General features: G+C 47.1%; 1 long non-coding RNA gene across 2 annotated transcripts; it reads right to left on the reverse strand.

Annotated features, from left to right (window-relative positions):
• Window positions 1-2,024: 2,024 nt before the first annotated feature.
• On the reverse strand, window positions 2,025-21,600 carry LOC137153536 (uncharacterized). Of its 2 annotated transcripts, none has more exons than XR_010919828.1 (3): window positions 21,212-21,600; window positions 7,215-7,387; window positions 2,025-2,711 (listed from the first exon to the last, which is right to left on the reverse strand). It is a non-coding gene; the product is annotated as an uncharacterized lncRNA (long non-coding RNA). The 2 variants fall into 2 exon arrangements; XR_010919829.1 differs by lacking the exon at window positions 21,212-21,600 and adding an exon at window positions 10,118-10,515.
• Window positions 21,601-21,619: the final 19 nt, after the last annotated feature.

Below are 21,619 nucleotides of genomic sequence, written 5' to 3' on the forward strand. Positions count from 1 at the left end.
TCAGCATCTAATAAGCAACCATGAGATGGGCAGAAGTTACAGAGAAATTAACAGAGATTAGAAATATCTTCAGATTTACAAATCATGGGAAAAGAGGGAACTCGTGGAGACCAAAAGTAGGCCAGATTCACCAGTACAATCTGGCTGCTTTGTGCCATTCTGGCAATGCAATGCTATTGTATACCCATTTAAGTGGCCAGTTAGGTCTATTTTTGTATCTGCTGAGCCACAAACAGTGGATGGTGCCAGGGAGTGAGGCCCATAACAAACGAATTCAAGTTGGTAAAAAAATCAAAGGCAGAATTTAGGACTGGCAAATTAATTTCAAGCTATTTTTCTGCACCCTCCTTAATGCCTCCTCTTAAAGGACAAATTGAGACAAACCAAAATAGATTCTGATTTGAAGTGTGAAGAAAAAAAAAACCACCACCACCTTTCCATTTTGTAACGTAAGTGTTTCTCAAAGCACGAGGCTGATAGCACTGGCTACAGCCAGCCTTCATACAAGCAGGTGATGTGTGAGCCCCCCTCACTGAGCTTTTCAGATGACCTCGTGAGCAGTACAGCTGTGAATATTCTAGTCTAAAGATCAGACTAAGATGAGAGGGGGCCAGGCGCTTTAACTGGTAGAGGTCTCTTCCATTTTTTTTTTTTTTTAAATTCAGAAGTTACTAGCTGACTTAACTCTTGAGCAAGACCTGAATTGTTAGGAAGTTTTCTAATTATTTATCGTTGGGGCTGCATACAAATCATGCATTGTGTTTTAATCTCTTTGAGTCAGGGACTGTCTTTTTGTACCGTTTCTACAGCACTTAACTCAATGGGGTTCTGGTCCATAATTAGCGCTTCTACATGCTACCACAAATACAAATAAATAATATTTATTATTCTTCTACTTGAAGCTTTAACACCAGTTCTTGCAATAAATTACTGCATTTTGGTGGGCAAGATCTTTTCTCCAGATCTACACTTGGAAAGAACAGATACATAGATCTCCCCTGGCCCACATGGAAGGGGACATTAGCCACTGTTGTGGTATTCTCCCTTCTTGCTGGGAACTCTTTACCTCTTTCCCCCCGTATACATCGCTTTGATCAGCTCCCTGCCTAATTTGACCGAACATCCCACAGTTAGATGGCTTCAGAGAAGCCCTGAATCTGTACCATTGAAGTCAATAGGGGTATGTTTACACCGCAATGTAAGCCCAGGGTTAGTGGGACTTGAGTCAGCTGATCAGTGTTAAGGAACACTGGGTTTGAGAGTCTACATTGTATTTTAACCCTAGGTTAAGAATTTTCTGACCTGTGCTCAAACCTAGGGTGCTGGTGTCCACCCTGCAGGGCATAGACCTGAGTGAAAGTAACCATAGCTCAGAGTCCTCCTCCCCCTGCCTGAAACGTATCTGCTCTGGCCCTAGAACCATGGCGCACTGTGAGAAACCTGTACTGCCCGCCCTGCACATTGCCAGGAAGCAGCTCACTTTGCAAAAAGGCTTGATCAGTTCTCTCTCCATTGCAAACCCAGGAGGCTCTCTGACAGAGTGCTTGCAGATCAGTGATCAGAGCAGAATGGATTCACACTGACCTGAGCTGCTGCTCTTTGCCAAGGACGACCGGTGGGGGGAAGAGGGAGCCTTCCATTTTTCATAGAATGGATTGCAGACTGTTGGGATGGAGAGAACTAAGGAAGCTGTCCCATGGAATCGTGGAATACTTCCAGATGACTCCCGGGACCTGAGTCCAGTGGGGCTGCAGCTACACTGCAAAGAAATAAGACTCAGACCTTCCAGCCCTGCAGGGTCCTGGGACCCTAGGTTAGTGCAATTTCAGTGCAGATACAAGGGGAGTTAGCGTTGCACTTACATTGCAATGCAGACATACCTAGGAGTTTTACCATTAACTTCAATGAAAATAGGATGAAGCCCATAGTCACTACAGCTCCTTTCCCCACTTAACACTCCCTCTTTCCTGCTATATAATATTGGTTTACCCATTACTCCCTGCCTAATAAATTATCAGTAATGGTCAGGCATAAAACATTTATTATCCTGAGCATCATGTGACCAATGAGTAACTGCAAATTGCTGTCCATATAATTCACATACATTGATTTCATATGAAAACAGCCCTTGACTTATATTGCAATGACCCTGATAAATTTAACATGTTCAATGATTTTAAAATATATATAAACAACCTTTTCCAAAGCAAAGATTCTCACTCGAAAAAAACTGGTATGCCAGTTATTCAAAAATACAACAAAATTACTAAATAAAACTAAAAAAATAACGACATATAAAATCTGCCATAAATATCAGTCAATGCACCCAGTTGATGGCTTAGTTAATGGTGCAATGTGCTGCCAAAGAAAATCACCAACTGGATTTCTGCTCCTGGGTGGTTGGAAGCTGGAGGAAGTGCTGTTTTTGTCTCTGGGGGAGAGAAAAGTGTTGCATATTTATCACTTGTATACCCAGGGGCTGTATTACCTTTCCCTTGGAATCTCCTCCATGGGGCCCAAGGATCCACATTACCAGAGAGTGCCAGGCTTGGAAAGGGTTCCCACACCAGCACAGAAGCAGAAGGCCCTGAATGGATGACCTTGGGATCTGCACAGACCCATACAGATTCTCCAAGCTTGTGGGTGGGCCTTGCAACACATTCCTCATTGAGTCTTCCTTTCCCTTGTGTCCTCTCAGGGGTTTTACCATGCTGGAAGACAACAGAGGAGATAATAGTTTTTATCTTGTCCTGGCTTCAATTGGGCTTCAATCAGATTTCACAAGGGATAAATCAGGCCAGAAGTTTTTAAAAGCCCAAGGATTTTTCTCATATCTGTGAAGGGCTCAAAAGTGCCCATGCACAGTATACCTAGCCTTTAAAAAATGGAATACAGAGGCTCAGGGGCGTTATTTTTAAAACAATGGGCCACATTACAACTATGCAATCAAATGAGCATAAGAGAGTTAGAAGCGGTACTATTGATTGTGATGGAATGAATGGGCCCAAAGCATCAAAGGTGTTAACCTGACCCTGTCACTGTCCCACATTAAACAGTGTTAAACAAGCTTCAAGATTTGGTACCCAGAGACCTCAGCCTGCTTAGTGCCATGGCAAACACATCATTAAACATTTTAACCTTGTATTTAAGACAGAGAAAGAGAAGGAAAAACAGTAAAAGCATTTGAAATATAAAGTATTCAATAAAGCTTTCATTTTAATAACATCCATTGTTCCCTTTCTCTGTAGAGAGTCTTTAGATGGAAAATATATTTTGTTTGGCAGTCTCTTAAATCAGTGATTCCCAACCTTTTTGGGTCAAGGGCCATAGGTATAATTTTTACTACCCTGAACGGCCACTAGTCAATGCCAGCAGTCTCCCCCCCCTCATCCCCAGCCAAACGGAAGCAGTTCAGCAAGGAGGCTCTCTGGTCTGGCTGGCTGGGAAATTGCATGTGTCCTGTAGCCTGTAGCATGTGTCCTGCGCTTCACCTGGATCCCTAGGCAGTAGCTCTCTTCTGCAGCCAGGGGGACAGGAGATCAGTGCTCCCCTCCTTCTGGCTCAGGTAGGGACCCCAATGCGTATGGACCCAGGCAGAGCACTTTGCTGTGCTCCCTGCTACAGCCAGGGGCAGGGAAGCGCTGATCTCGTCTCCTTGGCTGCAGCAAGGAGCTGCACCTGTCTTTTAGCCCCATGGCAATGCACTCCGCCTGGGTCCTTAGGCAGCGGCTCCCTTCTGCAGCCAGCGGGAGAGGAGTGACGGGCCACTTTGAAAGCCCCCCCGGTCCACAGGGTGGGAACCACTGTCTTAAATGGTACTAACAGTCCTTTTCGGGAAAAAGATAAAAATGAGTGGAGCTGGGCTGGAGTTGTTGTTAAAGTCCAATCCCATTTCCTAGAAGCCAAAATAAGCTAAACATACACAAGAGGGCAAATAAAACAATAGCAAAGATGGAAAATGCAGCTTCCGTCTCTGTGTTGACTTTCACTGGCAGCCCTACCGATGGAACAGCCAGACATACAGCACACAGTTTTATCAGCCACTCCAAGATCTGCATACTCAGCCCAGCATCAGGCTGTTAAGGGCATTACTTTTAGGTGCGTCTTTCAGGTCATGGGCTTACAGAAATGTTGCAAAATATACCGTCTTGCCCAGCTCAGCCAGACTCTTATTAGACAGGAGGGGAAAAGCAGATGGCTAGGAAAGAGAAGAAATAAGATTGGGAAGGCAAAGGACACCAGAGGGGTGGGGATGGGGGGCGGGGGACAAAGTCTCATCCCAGATGATGTTTGGAATTCATCCGAAGCTAGTAGAGGTGGTGATGTCATCTGGGTCCCTCTCTCGGGCTCTGTCTGGTCAGGGCATCTCTCAAGATCAGGACAATGAAAGTCCAACAATGTTATGGTAAATCCCAGGATCCAGGAGGATGAGGGGGCGCAGTCACGATGGTGGAAATCACTCTTTTCCTTTTTTTTCAGTCAGCAATTGTCTTCCTTCACTTTGCCTCTGCTAACCCTCATTATTTTGTACACCCTATGACAGAGTGAAGGGTGTGAACACGGCCTGCACTCCAATTACTCAGGTATTAATTAGTTCCCCTTGAGAAAGCTGATGGGAATAATTAGACGTTCAGGCTGGCCGGCTGGATGGTTTAAGGAGCCAATTAGTCCATCAGCCCCAGGCTGATAAAGTGCCAGGAAGGAAGTACCAAAGGGGGCAGAGAGGTGACCAGGGCTAGTTGAGCTCAGTTACACGAAGGCCGCAAGGGAGGCAGATCTCTGTACCCCTCAGGTCCTGGGGAGAGGGCCCAGAAGTGCTGTTGGTGATGTAAGAAGACTGTTGCATGGGGATTGTTCTGGACATGGTGGAGAGAACTTATAATAAAAGGGTATGGTGAAAGCACAACCTGCAGTCTGTGCAGTTTCTGTGGGAAGCAGGCAGGGGAGGAGCCACACCCCATGAGACATCCATTACAGCTAATTTCTGGCGCATCCATTTTGGTTCATTGATTTCCAGTCCAACACTTTTCTTGTTTAACAGGAATGATCTTAATATAGTGCTTGAATTATATCAGCAGGCCTTTTCATTTGTACTAACTCAGCCCCTCTCCCTTTTGCACCTTTTCATGTCAACATTTGTTGTTACAAGTGATTGTGACACTTTATGAACTTTCACTCACTTTTCATAGTTGAGCCCACAAATAGGGTAAATCCATTGGCTCAATTATCACAGCAGCTCCCATGTCCCACTGGAAGTTGGGCACATAAATGCCTTATCTTTGAAAATTCCAGTCAGTCTGCCTAGTGATTTCAAGAAAGGACTAGTCAGGGTTTTGGGGAGTCTACCTCCAATCCAGCCATAGCCAGGGCAGGGGTTAAAGAAAAAGCACAAGAAGTTATGTACGCCTCCTGCGTTAGTGAGGTGGGAGCGTTATCTCCTGTTCCAATCGATTGTAATGGCTGCACAAGTTACTGAATTCTTCTAGGCTTCAATTTTGCTCTCTGGGAAATAGGTATTATAATAATACATAAGGGCTGTGAAGAGTTAATGAATTGTGCAGCATGTTCAATGCCTTAATGAAAGACAGTATACAAGTGACATCGTTATTATTCTTTAGCAAAATACAACATGGCTTAGAGAAAAGTAACAAGGTATGCATAAAACTAGGTGGGTTTGTGAAAATGAAGGTGAAATGGACTAGCTATAGTGACCTACATAAGGGAAAGAGCGTGGGCAAGAGTTGGTTTATGAGAATCAGAGCATGTCAGTGTATGGCTAGGGTTAGGGATTAAACAAGTGAGGATATGCTATACCTTATGTGATAGACTGACAATATCCAGCAATATTCTGAATGAACTAAGTTAAACCTTATTGAATTATGGTTAATACCTTTGGGCTACTCTGAATTAAAATGCAATTGTCTATGTGTTATTGTATGTACCTTCTCTGGTAGGGAGGGGGGATGCTAATTTACTCCCTCCGTTATCAACCTTTTGAAGCCACCTCCCCCGAAAGAGGTTCACATATATTAGTTCAAATTGGATTCTGCAGGGACTAACAGATAAGGAAAGGATTTTTGGATAAATAGCCTGTTTTTAAATTGGCTCAGGGCCTTCTCCCTGTTCCAGCATATGAACAGGACCCCTGATCCATGGAAGGCCCCACGGGCCCCTTAGGGTACGGTTGGAAGAACTGAGTCTACTAAGACCTCATAAAAAGCAGTGCTAGTTCTGAGCTGAGGCTGTGAAGAACTTGTGACCACAAAGAAAATCCTGGGGGTGAGGTCTTGAAGCACTGTCCTGCTAGAACCCATGTTAGAGTTGGGGTGACATCTGGTAAGCTTATAGCATGTGTGTAGGTTCAATTATTGTTTTCCCTATAATTAATTAAGAATTAAGTAGGCTTGCACAGGAAGTGCTGTGTGGTACCTTATTACTGTAGCAACTACACCTGTTAACCATCCCTGAAGAGAAGGCAAGCAGATGTCCTTGGGCAACCTATCCATGCTGGGAATAACACAGTGAAGGCAGGGAACTGTGCAGCCTGGAAATACCCTTGTCAGAAGCAGGAGAGACACTGGTCTCCATCCAGAAAGGCAGCAGCTAGGGAGCTGGAAGCCTGAGAGTTGGTGCCCTTGCTGGGCTACTGAGGGGAAATATAGGTGCAGTTGCTATGAACTGTGACACCTTCAATGAGCAAACCCTACAGGAGACAGAGCAGAAGGATCTGGGCCTGGCAGCTGACACAATCAGGGAAGCATTAAGACAAAGTGGCTGTAAGGCAAAAATGCAAAATGTTGGGAATATGTTAGTAAAAAGATTGGGTCAAAAAAAGAAGCCTAGAAAAGCTGTGGCCTGGAAGGGAATGGTGGCTAATTAGTACTGAATCCCAGCTATGTCTCCTCAACAATCCATAATGTTCTTGTTTCATAGCCTTCTGGGGGTCCCCTGCACTCTGACCTCTGCAGAGGTAATCCAGGCTGGAGCTAAGGGATGAGCCATGGGTATCTCCTCCCCTCCACAACCAGGACCGGAGAAATAACTTATGTGGAAAGAAGGCTGTCAAAAGTGAAAATCAGGGTGGAATCTTGCACCTGGGAGAAGGACAGGCAGAGAATGATCACTATTTAAAAACAACAAAAAGTCTATGATGGCAGTAACTTGGCATTTGGCAGCACTCTTCTAACGGTCACAGAAAGAGGGCAAAGGCAGACCTGTATCGTTCCGGTCTCTCCTTTTAAAATATGTCCACTCCCATCCGAATCTGCACATTTTTCCAGTCTCAGCATATTTTCCAGATGTTTTCAAGTTCAGCAGACCCGGTGAGATTTTTTTCCTAAGTAAATTTACTCATGTTCTCACAGCTCTGTGGATTGGAAGTTTTCATCTGAGAAATAGAAAAATAACAGCAATGGTGGATATTATCAGCAACCCTGCAGAAAATACAGGCAGTTGAAACTGTTATCTCAAATGTGTTAGACTTATTTAAAACCACTAATTCTGACTGGTTCTGTGATAATATTATCAACACTGTTTTCTACAGAAGAAAAAATGGTAACAGCTGCTTTGGCTCCAAATTCATTACTATTTCTAGAATGCACTTAGTTAATGATTTACATGTATCTTATGAAAAGAGCATCTTATTTCAGCCATTCTTCCACAATTCAGCATGGTTTATAGGGAAAGATAAAATATAGTGTTATACAAAAAGTCTTGTATGGGGGTTGCAAAATGTCAGTTTATTGGTCCTGATATAAAGTCTATGGGATTATTTTTACTGACTTCAATGGGTATTGGATCAGGTCCATGAAGCAGGAGGTATCATTAGAAAACAGGGTACTGGGTAGTATATTTTTAAAGAGTAGTTCCTATTGGTACCATCGTACGGGAAAGCTTGGCAATATCTGATCTCCACAGTCATGCAGAGCTACCACTGTTCCTCCTGATGTTATTCTAGAAATAAAGACTACAGTTTCTTACATGGTGCTGAGAATCCATTAACACAATTATAATGCCCAATTAATCTTTGTAACTTGGGTGATGAATCATATCTCCAGGTGCACCTTCTACAGAGCACAGATTCACTCCAATATTAGACTATCATTTTAATACTTAACCTCTCCAGATTAAGCTGGAGGCTATACAGTGAAAGAACTTAACTCAGATGCATATTCATAAATAACTTTCTCTAGGCATCAACATGAATGCATGGGTACCTTGTGAGCCACATTTTATAAAAGCTCTGCAAGAAGAGCGTTATTATGTGGCTTCCTTCCTATCTCCAACTGGATTTAGTGGTATCTCCTGCCATCTACTGATAGCTTTTTTAAAAAAAAAAAAAGACTGCTTTTCTGATTCATTTTTCAGTTGAACAACACGGTCAATGATCATTAGATTTTGCTAAAATGCCATAAATAATCTATTGAAGCCGGAATCCATTAGCTTTTAAAATAACTAGCATCTATTTTTACACTTTTCTGTCTTTTCTTTTTTCATCACAGTCATTGCTGAGTTTCATCTAATCTCTCAAATCATTGGGGTTTTTTTTATATCTATTACATATTTTTTCACCTTAATTTGAAAATTGCTAAGCAAGGCCTACTAAGCATTAGTTAGTTTCAGTATAGTGCATAGTCTAAGTATAGCCTGCAGCCTTGGGGGAAGAACAATTGCCAGCTAAACCCCTAGAGAGAATGAAATACATGAGTATTTGCTATAGCTACAGATTTAAGGATCTGTTTGCTACAGTCCCAGTAAATATCTCATTTTTCTTATATGTAAATACAGTCTTTTAATAAAGTAGTCAATATTACAATGGAATGATGGATAGAATTCAAGTGATCTTGATTCTTCAATCTGTCCTTCAACATTATACCTCCTGTCATACACCTCTACACTGTCCTTTATCACTTAGGTGGTCCCAATCCTGTCATCATTTCACATGCAGGACTCTCACACAGGTCAATGGGAGTTTTCTGTGATGGTAGATTTGGGCTTAGTTGGGTAGTAACATCTGCAAGATCCTGGACTTCAAAGGCAGCACTTTAAGACAAGAGAACTATTTTGTAAGTGAATGTACAGGCTTAAAAATATGAAATATTTTGAAGAGAACTGAAGTAAAATAAACATATCGCTGTTTCCTTGCAGTTTAATTTAACCTTATTACTACAGTTACTAGAGTCTGGAGACGCACCCTGGGAGGAATTTGACCTATTCTGCCTGGGTTGAAGCAAGTTTCCACCAGCAAGAGATGACTCACATCCCATATATCCTGATATTTCAAACTGCACAGTGGAAATACGCTCTGTTCAAATATGCTTCCGAATCACAAGCCCTGCTTTCATTCTTTGCCTGTCATACAAGTAATGCTTATAAATCTAGTGTTTACAAATAAGTTAGGTGGGAATTCACAGTCAAATAAGGAAAAACGTCCAAATCTGTTCAAATATACGAGACACACCTCCACGGTTCTCTTGTTTATTAAAGAGGCAAATTTCAGTTACAAGTGGTTGAAACAGAGAGATCTTTCACATGATTCCAAAATTCAATAGGCCATATCCTGGAGTTCTTCCTCAAGGTCTTGCGCTACTTACCCTTACACACAAAAGTAGTCCTCAATCACACGATCCCAATAGCCTCAGTAAGGTACTCACTAGGGCTGAAAGAATACAGCCCACCCCAAATAAGTAGCAATGCATAACTATTGAACCCAGGAGCAGAAATGTAACTCAGAGAGTCACAGAAAGGGTCACTCAGAGAGTCACTGGTTTTTCCCCCTTGCCCCAGGAGATAAAGTCAGCTCCACCAGCCCTTACTGGGCACAGATTACTTCCCCCTCACAACAGCACAGATGCACTAGCAGTATGTTGCTGTGACAGAGTCAAGGCTACATCCATGCCCTGTTCCTACCTGCCCATTCTCCACACTCCTGTAGAGGCTGTTTCACCCACACACCTCATGCTGGGACCCACAATGCAGGGACCCCATCATTAGGGTTGCCAACATTGTATTTCAAAAATAAGGCACTGTTTTCTTAGTACTCCTGCCCCACCCCACCTCCCGATATTATTACTATTATCATTATTATGATTATTATTAATAAGCAGTACTCACCTACCTTCACCAGGGGTATTTCTTGCTGCTTTTTGTCACACTCAGCACTTCCCGATCTTGTTGTACAGAAATGAAAAAATAAGGGATGTCCCTTGTAATAAGGGACTGTTGGCAATGCTCTGTGTGGGTACATCAGACAAGCCATGGTTCTGCCCCGAGTAAGGGCTACTCCTGTGATTAAGTGTTTGCAGGATCAGGCTCCCCTCATCCTTACCTCGGGTCATGAGCAGAAATGGCATGAGATCAATGGGCTTTTCGCCAAGGACTGAAGGATTTGGCCCAAGGTTTGGAATCTTTCAAGGCAAAGTTTTTGTGACCTCTCCTCCCCCACTTTCCCAACACGCACGCACACATACACAGGCAGCTCTGAAATCAGATGGTGGTATTGTTTCAGAACTTGAAATGCATCCAATATTTGACCTTCATTTTCCAACGGTTGAGAAAACATTCTGTTCACACACCCTGATGTCTCTTCTCAAATGAGCACATGAAAATAATAAGAAAGAAGTTTAAACCAAAGCAATTCACTTTTTCAAATCAAAACCACGAGCACTCCTTTCTATTTCTATATGACATGACAGCTCCTTACTAACCGAAACAGAAAAGTGTTCATGCTGCATTTGGGTTCTTTAGCAAAATTACTTATATATTTATTTGTTTGCAATAGCAGCCATGATGTGCTAGGCACTGCCCAGACAGACAAGAAGTGACAGTCCCTGCCCTGAGGAGCAAAATGTACCGTGATCTAACCCCTTCACACATGGGTATATCTTAATATGCTAAAAGGGCCAATACTAAGTAAATTAAGCACTTTGGACCCAGCTGGGTCTTGAGTCTGATACAAGAGCTGCTCATGCACGACACCACAAAACCATGGTAGAACTGATCAGAAATTTATCATTGAAAATATTTTTTTCAAGGAAACGGAGGGGAAAGTTTTTTTAAAAACTTCTGAAAAAAAAATCATATTTTTGACCATCTCTAATCACTAGACGATTTCACAAATGCTATAACCTTGTACTTATATTCCATACACCTGCTAGAACAGACAGTGCACACAAAGCTCTGCAGCTATGTAATCAATAGGGAACTGCACTGTACATGAGATTTCATCCATCCTTCTGCTATCTTGGCGATCCAAACAAAAAGTCCATTATGCAGGGACAGTATATTCATCAACCCAACAAACTGACTAGAGGCAGAGCTTGGAAAATCCAGTGACCAACCAGGGTGGGTGAGAAGCTTTCCCTGACAAGTGGGCCCAAGACAAGTATTTCTCCAGAGTTTAGGAGTATGTTGTTTTTTTTTAAAAAAAAGAAATTAAGCTTTTAGCATTTTTGCTTGTGAAAATAACCTTCCAAACATGAACTAAAAACCTTATGCTTCTGTACATAGCTTTGCCAAGGAGCAAATTGGAGTTATGAAAATAACAAGGCTCAGTCTGGTGTCACCGCTGATACTCAGAACTCTGTGGGCAAGAATGACACAGTCCTTGGGCATTTCAGTTTCACACAGCTGGCTGGGGGGAAAAATGATCTAAAAAGCAAAGAAGATGAAGAATGAGTAGTGTAGCAGAAAAACAGGGTTACTTACCAGTAACTGTTGTTCTTCGAGATGTGTTGCTCATATCCATTCCAGTATAGGTGTGTGCGCGCCCTGTGCACAGATTCCTGGAACTTTTTTCCCTTAGCTAGCTCCGTAGGGTCAGCTCCGGCGCCCCCTGGAGTACCGCGCTCATGCCGTGGTACATAGGGCGCTGCTGACCCTGCGGCCCCTCAGTCCCTTCTTTCTGCCGGCTCCGACAGCGGGGATGGAGGGTGGGTTTGGAATGGATACGAGCAACACATCTCGAAGAACAACAGTTACTGGTAAGTAACCTTGTTTTCTATCTTCGAGTGATTGCTCATATCCATTCCAGTGTAGGTGATTAAATAGCCATAATTTAATGGAGGTGGTTAGGAGTCAGCGTTGAGCTACTCTTGCCAGTACTGCTCTGCCGAATCCTGCATCCTCTCTCGCCTGCTTCACGATGGCGTAGTGGGACATGAAGGTGTGGACTGACGACCAGGTCGCTGCTTTGCAGATGTCCTGCAGGGGCACTCCTCCCAGGAAGGCCACCGATGAGGCCTGAGCTCTAGTTGAGTGCGCTGTCACAGCTCCTGGAAGCGGTAACTTCGCCCGCTCATAGCAGGTCTTAATGCAGGCGGTGATCCAGGTGGAGATGTGCTGGGTGGAGACAGGTGAGCCCTTCATCCGGTCCGCTACTGCCACGAACAGCTGCATCGACTTCCGGAATGGCCTAGTATGCTCGATGTAGAAGGCCAGGGCTCGTCTGACGTCCAGCAGGTGCCATCTCCGCTCCTCCTCCGAACCGTGTGGTTTTGGAAAAAACATGGGGAGGAAGATATTCTGGTTATAGTGGAACTGAGACACCACCTTAGGTAGGAAGGCTGGGTGGGGCCTCAGTTGGACCTTATCTTTATAAAAGACCGTGTAGGAGGGCTCTGAGGTTAAAGCTCTGAGTTCAGAGACCCGCCTAGCCGATGTAATGGCCACAAGGAAGGCTACCTTCCAGGAGAGGACGATCAGCGGGCATGTAGCCATGGGCTCGAAGGGGGGTCCTGTCAACATGGCGAGGACCAGATTTAAATCCCAGGGAGGCACCGGGTCACGGACCTGGGGATACAGCCTCTCCACCCCTTTGAAGAACCTGACTGACATGGGGTGGGAGAACAGTGAACGTCCTTCCATCGGCTAGTGGAAGGCTGAGATAGCTGCCAGGTGCACTTTCAGGGACGCCAGTGCTAAGCCCTGGAGCTTTAGGTGGAGTAGGTACTCCAATATTGCCTGTATGGGCGAGCTGGACAGTGGGACACCCCGGGATTCCGCCCAACAAGTGAAATGCTTCCACTTGGCCCGGTACACAACCTGCGTGGAAGGTTTTCTGCTGCCCAGCAGGATATGTTGGACCTGCGCTGAGCAGGCTCTCTCTCCCTCCGTCAGCCACAGAGTCTCCATGCCATCAGATGGAGGGAGTCCAGGTCCGGGTGCAGCAGGCGACCCTGGTCCTGTGAGAGCAGGTCGTAGCGCCTCGGAAGTGGGAGCGGCATGTCGATTGACAGGTCGAGCAGCATGCTGTACCAATGCTGTCGTGGCCACGCTGGCGCAATCAGTATCATATCCGCTCTGTCCCTCTTGATTTTCAAGAGGACCTTAGGCAGGAGCGGTATGGGGGAAAACGCATATAGGAGGGACCCCGTCCAGTCTAGGAGGAACGCGTGGGAGAGGGAGCCCGGCTCGCGACCTCGGAGCAAGCAGAACCTCGGGCACTTCCTGTTCCAGGACGACGCGAACAGGTCCAGTTGGGGAACCCCCCACTTCTGGAAGATTAAAGTCACCACCTCCGGGTGCAGTGATCAGTCGTGTCGGGGTAAGAACGACCTGCTGAGGCAGTCTGCCTCGTCGTTCCTGACCCCCGGGAGGTGAGAGGCAGAGATGTGAAAATCGTGCCTCACAGCAAAGTCCCAAAGACGAATGGCCTCCTGGCAAAGGGCCGATGAGCGCGCTCCCCCCTGTCTGTTGATATAAAACATGGCCCCCGTGTTGTCTGTAAGGACCTGAATCGTCCTGCCCCGCAGGAATTTGATGAAGACTTTGTAGGCCAAGCGGACTGCTCTGATCTCTCTGACATTTATATGGAGAGCCTTCTCATCTGGTGACCATAGTCCCTGGGTGCTCAGGTTCCTGCTGATGTGAGCCCCCCAACCCTCGTCTGAGGCGTCCGTTATTAGGGTCACTGAGGGAGCCAAGTCTCTGAAGGGGACGCCCCTCAGCACCTCCCCGGGGTCCTTCCACAAATCCAGGGAGGACAGTACCTGGGTGGGGACCGTAACCACCTTGTTCAGCCGGTGCCGGGCTGGTACATAGACTGAGGCCAGCCACCCTTGGAGAGGCCTTAGCTTGAGACGAGCCAGCCTCACCACATAAGTACATGCTGCCATATGTCCCAACAGCTGAAGGCAGTGCCTGGCTGTTGTCGTGGGGGACCTGTGGAGATCGCTGGTCATGGTCTCGAACCGAGTCTGAGGAAGGAAGGCTCTGGCCTCTCTGGCATCTAAGATGGCCCCTATAAACTCTATGCGCTGCACCAGGGTGAGAGTAGACTTCTGCTCGTTGATGAGCAACCCCAGTCTGGTGCATGTGGCGCAGGTAAGGGCCAGGCTGTCCTTGATATGGGCCCTGGACTTGCCCCGGATCAGCCAATCATCCAGGTAGGGGAATATCTGGACCCCTTTGCAGCGCAGGTGGGCCGCTACCACTGCCATGCATTTTGTGAATACCCTTGGTGCGGATGAAAGGCCAAATGGCAGGGCAGAAAACTGGTAGTGGAATCCAGCTACCATAAATCTTAATAGCTTCCTGTGGTCTGGAAGGATGGTTATGTGAAAGTACGCATCCTTCAGGTCGAGGGCGGCATACCAGTCCCCTGGATCTAGGGTAGGAATGATGGAGGCTAGGGAAACCATGTGAAACCTGGTGCGCTTGACAAACTTGTTCAGGCGGCGTAGGTCCAGAATTGGCCTCAGGCCCCCCTTGGCCTTGGGGATTAGAAAGTACCGAGAGTAGAATCCCCTTCCCCGCTCCTGTGTAGGAACCTACTCTATTGCACCGAGCGTGAGGAGAGAGTTGACCTCTTGTATGAGGAGTTGGTCGTGAGAGGGGTCCCTGAAAAGGGACTGGGTAGGGGGAGAGTTTGGGGGGAAAGCCATAAGCTGTAATGCATAGCCCTTGCGGACTATGCCAAGGACCCATTGGTCGGTGGTGATGGCTTCCCATTCGGCTTGGTATGACCGAAGCCTGTGGCAAAAGGGTTTGGACTGATCCAGTGGAAAAGAAAGGGTGCCGCCCTCGTGCACCCCGTCAAAACCTCTTATGGGGTACATTGCCCTTGTTAGGGCCTTGTTGTAACCCTTGAGGGGGTCCCTGCCGGTCACGGCGGTTGGGCGCCCGGTACCTGTCTCTACCCCTCCTGGGCTGAGTGGATCTGGCGGGGCAGCCTCAGTGGAGGTTGCGGCTGCCTCTGTGCCTGAGGCCAGTTCTGGCACCTCGAGGCCTGAGGTGTGTAGAGCCCGAGGGATCTCAGGGTGGCCCGTGAGTCCTTTAAAGCATGTAGCTTTTCATCGGTCCTCTCCGAAAAGAGGCCGGAGTAGTCAAAGGGGAGGTCTTGAATAGATTGCTGGACCTCCTGGGACAGACCTGAGGCTTGGAGCCAGGAGCAGCGGTGCAAGACAATGGCCGAAGCGATTGCCCTGCTGGCTGCATCCGTTGCATCACTGGCCGACTGCAGAGCCACCTTAAGCTACCACCACTCCCTCTTGCGACACAGTGGCAAAGTCCGCGGCCTGGTCCGGGGGCAACCCTGAGGAGAACCTCTGTAGCGAGGACCAGAGGTTCAAATTGTACTTCCCCATGAGGGCCTGATGATTCGCTACCCTCAGCTGTAGGGCTGCAGTAGAGTACATCTTGCGCCCAAAAAGGTCCAGCTTTTTGCTGTCCTTATCTTTAGGGGTGTTACCCTGGCCACCCTGGCAGTCCCGCTGGTTCACTGCATCCACTACGAGCGAACCTGGAGCGGGATGTGTATATAGAAATTCAAACCCCTCCTTTGGGATATAGTATTTTCGCTCAGCGCCCTTCGAAGTGGGGGCCACTGAGGAGGGAGTTTGCCAGAGGGTTTTTGCGATTTTCATGACCCTCTCATGAACAGGCAGGGCCAGGCGTGATGGGCCTGCTGTCTCCGAGACCCCAAATAGGGGGTCCTCCTCCTCCGACAGCTCCTTAATCTCCAGACTGAGATTATCAGCCACCCTCCTCAGAAGGTCCTGGTGGCCCCTGAAGTCAAAGAGGGGGGCCTTAGTGTCTCTGGCCACCGCCTCATCTGGAGAGGAGGAGGAGGATTGTGGCAGGGGCCCTATGGAAGGCCCTTCCTCTGGGTCAGACCCCTCCTCGGAGGGGTGACCCTCCTGCGGGCCGGTTGTAGGGGACATTGGTGGGGCCACTGAGGTATGGATGGAGGCGGTCCCCTGGCCCATCTGAGTACCCCACGGTCCCCAATATGGCCATTGCCAGGGGCCTTGGGGCCATGCAGGTGCAGGCACGGGAGCCTGCTGGGTCATCTCCAGCCGTCCCCCCTTGGAGCCCGAGCCACTTATGGGCCCTGGAAGAGGAGCGGCTCCTAGAAGAAGAGGACCTTCGGTGCCGACGTCTGTGGTGCCGGTGAGGGCAGGAGCCGCTGGAGGAGCTGTAGCTGTCACGACCTCTCCCTCGAGACGACTTGCGGCGACACTTCCCAGATCTAGATCGGGAGTGATGACGCCGGCGACGTCGCAACGCGGATCTGGAGCGCGAAGTTGGTGCCGAGGCGCTTGGTGCCGAGACAGTCGGTGCTGACGATGCAGGCGGTGCCCGGGCTCTCGGTGCCGATGTAAAGCTCGGTGCCGAGGCAGGCAGTGCCATTGAGCTCGGTGCCGATGCGGTCGGCGTCGAGACAGTCGGTGCCGGGGATCGATGTTTATCTGGGCTCTGCACCGGAGTACCAAAGCCCATGCTCAGGTCCCCGCTCAAGGCGGAACTGTATCGCCTTTGCCTCGAGCGTTTGTCCCTGGACCGCCCTCGGTGCCGCGGTGCTGGGGAGCTCAACGACCCGGAGTCGGAGCTAGGAGGGGAGCCCACACTCTCTACCCTCCTTGGCCGTCTGGGGGGAGACCTCGACTCCTGTCTCCTCCACCCACCGGGGTAACCCAACACAGGTTTACCCCGAGACACAGGTCCCGGAACCCTCGGCCAAGTGGGGGACGGAGGCGTAGGCAAGCCCATGAGGGCGCGTGTTGCAGCGAAAGCCTCCGGTGTCGACGGCCCTTGCAGAGGCGGTCCCCCCACCCTCAGGAGTCGGGGGAGGCTCTCTGCGAGGAGATGCCGGTGCTGGAGTACTCTCCACTGCACATGGCTGGGGCATCTCCTGCTGCACCCCCTGCTTTCCCGATAGCTGGGGGGAGTCCATGTGTGCAGCCCCGCGCCGCTTCTTCTTCTTCGGCGCCGATGTAGTCGGTGCCAGTGCCGATGTCAGTGCCGATGTCGGTGCCGGTGGAGCGCTCCGCACCGAGGAGACGTTCGGTGCCGCAGGGGAGCGCGACAGCTCGGAGTCCGGCCGAAGCGCGGACTCCATCAGGATCGCCTTTAGACGCGCGTCCCTCTCCTTTTGGGTCCTCGGTTTAAAGGACGTACAGATTCTACGTTTTTCTTTCCTGTGTTGCTCCCCGAGGCATCGGAGGCAACGGTCGTGAGGATCACTCACAGGAAAGGCTTTTGCACACTCGGTGCAGGCTTTAAAGCCGGTGGAGTCAGGCATGGCTCCGCTCTAGCCCCTAAGGGCACTATCTATCTTAACTATTCGCTAACTATCTATTCAAAAACAAAAAACTCTAACAATAAAAGCTAACACTAAGGGATGCTACTTGCGTTTGAATGCAAGAGGCAGACGTTCCGGTTGACCATCACAGGCGGAAAGAAGGAACTGAGGGGCCGCAGGGTCAGCAGCGCCCTATGTACCACGGCATGAGCGCAGTACTCCAGGGGGCGCCAGAGCTGACCCTACGGAGCTAGCTAAGGAAAAAAAGTTCCGGGAATCTGTGCACGGGGCACGCACACACCTATACTGGAATGGATATGAGCAATCACTCGAAGATAGAACAACTTCTTTCCCACCACCACCGGCAAGGAAAAGGATAGAGTAGTGGATATCTCCCCTCACAGCAACAAAGAGGCCCTCACAGAATAGTAGAAGTCTGATCTCCGTGGCAGTAGCCCAGAGGCTTCTGAGGAGGGATACAGTAGTGGAAACCCAGCCCCCAGCATCTAGCAGTCAAGAGGCTCTTGGAGGAGGAGTGAAACAGCGGAGACTATCCTCCCACTCAGTAGGAAAGAGGCACTGAAAAAGTGTAAAGAAGGAAATAGAAAGCACCTTTTCCCTTCCAGATGCTGGTGGGACACTTACTAGTCAAAAGCTGGTACAAAAATGGCAGTCCCTAGATAGGATCCAGGGACAACAGCCTGAGACAAACCCCAGCCCACTCTCAGAAACTAGGCTAGAAGAAAAGCCGGGCTTCTCATGAGTGTGTTGCCCCTAGACTCCGCTGATAGGGGCTCCACCTTCGTCTTTGTCCCGCCTAGCAGGTTACTCCCTCTGGCTAGTGAGTGTCTAGTAAATTTTTCAAGCTCCAAGTACTCCTATCCATATGCAGGTATGAAATTCTGATTGTCACCCATATTATACCTATCTTCACGTAGCCCATAAATATTTCAATAAAAGTTACTAATATTGTACAGAAACAAATATCATTGTATCTAAGTTTTTTTCAGTTCACTTTGGGTAATGGATTAATGGAACAAAGCTGAATGAGAATTGTTTATGCAAACCATGAAAGAGGACGCCAGGATTCTGTGACAAAACACGCCCCCCAGCAAAGTGAAAGCAAGCCATGCTCTAGTTTTTTGGACAGAGACATGCCACAGCCAAAACTCCAGTTTATAATATGACATTCACTTCATCAAGAGGCACATGGCATCTCACCTACCACTTCAGTCATGATGAAGAACCAGGGCAACACGTCTTGGTTCAACTATACTGTGTACTCTCATGCTGCTGGACGCTATGAAGTCTGTGATTGCAATACTCAGGAGTAGTATATGAAAAATGGAGATATTTACAACAGCTTCAAGGCTCCTTTACACTACCAGCGCAATGTCATCCCTCAGTGTCAATGAGATTTAGGCCCACGTATGTTTTGGAGCCTGCATTTTCAACCACTGTTATTACGGTTCTTCATGTCCTCTAACAAAATGGTCAGGAACAAGCATATGTCAGAGGCATGCGCCACAGTGAGAGAAAAATATTATACGGAAAGAAATATGGTTAAATGCTGGCTACAGGGCAGGTCCTGAAACACCCATTAAACTCTCTTTAAGGTGCACAGCACAGGGTACTCCTAGAAAGCACTCAGCACCTCACAGGATTGAGCCCTAAAGCCTTGTTCCAACTCTCATGGGTTTGTCCCAGACCTCAGTAGAAACAGGACGGGGTCCAGTTATTTGCCAGACACACAAATATGGAAACCCTACCCAGAACCAGATACCTTCCAGAGATCTGACATAACAAAACAGAGCAGAATGCAGCACACTGTCCATTAGCCAGCCCTTACAATGTACAGAGATGTTCCTAATTGAATTAGACATTGTCCGGTAAATAAAGCTTAGAATTTAGAGGAAGGTTTTCAAAAGCACCCAAGTAAGTTAGGCACCTAACTCCCATTTACTTTGAATAGAAGTTGGGTGCCTACCTCCCTAAGACACTTTTTTAAATCCCACCCTTAGCCTTTAATTTAGAGATCTTCGTACATAACTCCAAATAAACAAAATTTGGTCCTTAATTAACTTAAGTAGTTTTTCTGATTTAATATCTTCTTGCCTTTTGACACTAGTATAGAAATTTAAAATGAGGGCCAAAACTGTTAGAAAATCTTTCCATAACATACTAAGTCTGAGAGTCCTTTTAAGCAACATATATGCTACTGTTATCAGTTTATTGGTTCTTGTAAAGGTATTTTACCAGATTATTGCAAAATCCTGTATGAATGCAAGATTAAAACTATCCAAATCCATTATAATGAAAATTATAGTATGTCCCAATGAAATCAACAAGTTTTTGCATGTTATCTATACTGTGTCTGTACTAAATCATGACATTCAATCTATATTAAAAATTATTCTGAAGATCACAGATTTGTATGCACAATAGGTGGCTTTCAAAGTTGTTTACCTTGATCGCTTCAGTTTGAAAATATATACATCAGAACGGTATACATAGCTAAAATCCTATAGAGGGCTTTGGAAAAGTGATTTCCACTGACTTTAATGAGAGGTCACAATGTCAGTTTCAAATGCACAGTATAGCTGAGATACCCCTACAGGCATTCTGTCCAGGTCAGGTTGGAGACACAGTGGGAAGAAGCATGCACTGTGTCTGTCCAGGGTGTGGCTCTCCTGGGGATACACAGAAGACCACCAGGGCTGTTAAGCCAGCACCTTTCATAAATATTAAATTCACATAAAGCTCAAAGACCCAAACCTGAAAACAATTTCATGCAAGAGCAGCCTCCACTGCGTTCACATGAATAAAGCTAAGTATGCACATGAGACTCCAACCCCGCTACTGGGTCCATATACGTGGATCCCTGAGCTCATGTAGAGGTCTTTTGACTTCACAGTAGGGCTGTCGAAGGGCCCCGACATCTACTTGCATGCATTCAGTTGCAAGATCCAGACCCACATTTTTTTTTAAAAGCCTTCAAGACAGCCTCTAATTTTGCCCTTCCAATTAACTGTGAGCACAAAAGATAAAAGATTTAACTACTTGCTTTGTGGGAACAACCAAATAGCTAGATGGTTAAATCCAATCACTTTTAGTTTTATCGGCAGGTATGGACACAAAAATGCAGATGCAGTATTAGAAGCCATCTTTAAGTGTGTCACCCCAAACAGGTTTTTAAAATATTTTTTAAAAGTTATAGAAATGAGACTATATTAAGTTCTGTCAGTTACGACTGATATAAATGAAGCTCTTCAGTATGAAAAACTTATGTAAAGTTTGTATCAAGTATAAAGATTCTCCACAAACTTATGTGGGACTTGGCGAGGATGAAAGATGTTTTTACATGCGGTTTTCACACTGAAGAGCTTCATTTATATCAGCTGTAACTCAGACAACTCAATATCAATTGCCCAGTACAAGAACCCAGTCCTGTAAACACACATAGGCTTGGTTCTTTGACTGTAACTTCAGCCCCTAGATGTACTTGGATTTTATTTACGTATTTCCCCTCCACACACACCGTCTCTTCATGGCTTTCTACCAACCCCTTTAGACATGTATCTTAAATAAATAAATAAAAAAGTGCCTTAAACTTTGTTTCCCCTTCCTTCCTTCCTCAGTTCCAGCTGAAACCCATCAGTCAGCCCCAGGACAAAGGCAAACAATACGTGCCATTAAAAGAACTTGGTATCCAGGAGAAAGGGCGGGGGACACAGGCTTTCGTGGCATAGCGGCCAGTTAGAAGTTTTTGCAGGCTGCAGCCAACGGCTGGCTACGGAGCTGAGCCGCGTCGGGCTGTTTTTCTCCGCCTTGGATGAAGTCATGATTGAACTCTGACATTCCGCTTCATGGAAACAACCCCCAAAAAATATTCAACCTGCAGGGGAAAGTTCGCGGGCCCAGTCCTGCTCCCACTGAAGGCAATGGCAAAGGGAAGCCCTCCCTCCTCCGGCTCCAGGGTTGGTTTCCTCGCTGGGAGGAGGAGACTAGGAAGGGTGTGTGTGTGTTGCACAAAGTTGAGTTGTGTGGAGCGGTCTGACTTTTTCGCCTCCCACTGGGTGGGGAGTGGGCGCCTTTAAG

The sequence above is a fragment of the Emydura macquarii genome, unplaced genomic scaffold (assembly GCF_026122565.2).
Source record: "Emydura macquarii macquarii isolate MOO-44397 ecotype Brisbane River unplaced genomic scaffold, CSIRO-AGI_Emac_v2 contig_1253, whole genome shotgun sequence".
NCBI lineage: Eukaryota > Metazoa > Chordata > Testudines > Chelidae > Emydura > Emydura macquarii.